This window comes from Adiantum capillus-veneris, unplaced genomic scaffold (assembly GCF_014529385.1).
Source record: "Adiantum capillus-veneris isolate H3 unplaced genomic scaffold, ASM1452938v2 Hic_scaffold_287, whole genome shotgun sequence".
NCBI classification, from domain to species: Eukaryota; Viridiplantae; Streptophyta; class Polypodiopsida; order Polypodiales; family Pteridaceae; genus Adiantum; species Adiantum capillus-veneris.
In genome coordinates, this window is record NW_028221411.1 from 221677 (window position 1) to 224640 (window position 2964).

The 2964-nt window shown below is 43.3% G+C and overlaps 1 pseudogene; it reads right to left on the minus strand.

The window, feature by feature from the left end:
- Nucleotides 1–203: 203 nt before the first annotated feature.
- Nucleotides 204–2250, minus strand: LOC147417286 (pentatricopeptide repeat-containing protein At2g13600 pseudogene; annotated as a pseudogene).
- Between the last annotated feature and the right edge of the window lie 714 nt (nt 2251–2964).

A 2964-nucleotide genomic window follows, 5' to 3' on the forward strand; every position in this document is an offset into this window, starting at 1 on the left:
AAGCAGCCTTGATGATCCACCTGCACCTTTTGCATTAAGAGCTCTATGCTGCCTCTACGACAAGAAAGTATCATGAGGCACAACTTGTCACTGACCACGTTTCTCTTTAACACCAAAACACAACTCAAGTATTGGAGTAAGATGCTTTAGAACTTGATGAAAAAAGTAATGTCATGTATCTTTTTTTTGTGATCTTGTTATGTATTAACATCTCACAAAAACATTATGTTCGCCTGCCACAGTGGATAGCTACCGGAAGTCACCTGCTGCTGACCTACAAAACCGTGTGTAAAGTCTGGAACTCTTCAAGTGTCCCTACTAGAACAATCATCAACACTGGATGTGAGAGAGCTCTTAATTTGAGCGTGATGTTACGCAAGCATAACAAAAGCCACACACTGGTGTGATTTGGATAGCAAACTTTCTGCAAGTTGATCGGCGAAACAACTCAAGCTCCAAATGCTTCTATTTGAATATATACAGATAATGCTACCCTTGACTTACCATAGCTACACCATATTTTTGCACTCCACCCTCTGTCTATCAACCTCTGCACAAGTATTGTTCATACAACTTGTACATGCCAATGTCAGTACTTTCAGTCATCAATGCAGGAACTCACATACTAATGCAACTTTGCTTACATGGAAATTTCCATTGCTATGCCTTCGTTTCCTCTCTCATAGCTTGAATTAAGTGCGCATCCTCATGCCTGCCAGCATCTGCATAAATATTAACCATGCAAGCATAAGCAGCAGAATCTGTTGCATCAACTTGCACAGCATGATCAAAAGCCCATCTCTTCCAAACTCTACATTTTTCCATTTGCGACATGCATGCAGCAACGTAAGCCACATTTGAAAGTCTGGAATTTGTGCCAATTTCTGAATAAGCTCAGCGGCCTTGTCCAAGTCGCCTGCACGACCGAGAAGATCCACCATACAAGTGAGATGATGTAGAGTTGGAGTCATGCCATACTGTTGCTCATCAAGTGAAAGAATGTTTGGCCCTTTTCCAAGAGACCCCTATGATTGCATGTATTCAAAAGGATAGTGAAGGTGGCAAGATTTGGCTCTACGCCTCCTAACATATGGTCGAATAAGCAGAGCACAGTTTCGTCCTCTCCATTTTGGAATACCCTGCCATGAGTGCACTCCATGCAACAACATCCCGGACAGCAAATTGTCAAACCCACTTGTGCTTCTTGAAGCATGCCACACTTCACATACATGTCTAGCAATGCAGTTCCAACCTCAAAATGTTCTCAAGAGCACACTCTTTTACAATCTGTGAATGTATTTCTTGTCCTCTACCAAGAGAACCAGTGGTGCCGCATGCCTTCAATATGCAAGCAAATGTAAATGCGTTTGGAGAGAAGCCCTCTTTCTGCATAAGGTTAAAGAAATTCAATGCATCTTCACTGAGACCATGCACCCCATATCCCGTAATTAAGGATGTCCTTGAAATATTGTCGCGAATAGGAAGCTCAAGGAAGACTTCTTTTGCTTTCAGAAGTGCACCGCATTTTGCATACATATCCACAATGGCATTCCCTAGTACAAGATCATCTTCAAGAAAACAATCTCTCATGACTTGTGCATGTATTGCTCTGCCCTCATCAAGTGCACCTAAACTCCCACAGGCTTTCAAGATGCTAGCATAGGTGATTGCATCCGGGAAAAACCCTTCCATTGCATTTGTTTGTAACAATCTAATGCTTCTGCACCAAGTCCAAGTTGAGAATATCCAGTAATTAGTACATTCCACATGACTTCACTATGAATCGGCGTATTCGAAAATTTGTTCGCGCCTTTTTTATGTCACCGCCGCATTTTGCATACATATCAATCAGTGCGCTTTTAACAACTATATGCTCTTCTAAAACATGTTCTTTAATAACCAAAAGGTGGATATCTTGGCCCTTATCTAAAGATCTAATGCTGCCACAGGCTTTCAAAGCACAACCAAGGTGACTGCATCCGGGCTATAGCCCTCAAATTGCATCTGCTCAAAAACACTTCAGATCTTGTTGCCAAGTCCATTTTGGGCTAACCTGCAATGAGAGCATTCCAAGAGGCCACGTGCGGAGCAGTCAGCTTGTCGAAAGCTTCCTGTGCTTTTTCAAGAGCGCCGCATTTTGCGTACATGTGAATCAAGGTTGTTGCAACGAAGACATTATTCTCAAGAGACCCTTTCTGAACAACGTCGGTGTGTAATTTGCTACCTCCTTGCAAATCCTTCTTTCTTCTGGCACAAATTTGAAGTGATTGAATGAGGGAAAAAATACCCTTATCGCTAGCATCCTTTGTGATCCGATGAATTTCTTTACTAGCGATCAACGAGCCTCTCTCCTGTAGTGTTAGAGGTCCCTGCCCTGGCTCTCTTGCTTTTATCCACTCTCCTGAATTGTCTGCTGTTTTATCTCTGATATATTGGGCCTTGAAGGCGGTCTGAAATGCAAGAAAACACCCGATGTCATAAGGGGCTGTCTGTGAGGCATTATAAATGTACCCAAGAGCAGAAATTTCTCTCTCTCTCTCTCTCTCTCTCTCTCTCTCTCTCTCTGTTGTATTGCTTGTAAACAGTAAGGGAAGGGACCCTTGCGAGCAGCTGTGCATCTGCTTAACTAACACTACGATCCTCAGGAGCTGTTCGAGTGTCGTAAGAATGTAGTTGCCAGTTGCAAACACATTCGGAAAGATATTTGCAAGAAGATGACAAAGCATCTATACTATATCTAACTCCACCATGGCACTGCCAGCCCAACATCCTTGTCAATCCACATGGCAACTTCTCTTGGGGCTCGCCTTGGGCAATGCACACCCACTTTGCACCTACCTCGAGTTGCAACCAAACCTTGCTTTGCGGGCATATGATGCCTCGAGCCAATGCACAGCAATAGTGAGCGCACATCAATACTGAGCCCTTGATTTACAGATGCCCCTTCCTCCATGCCAACAACTT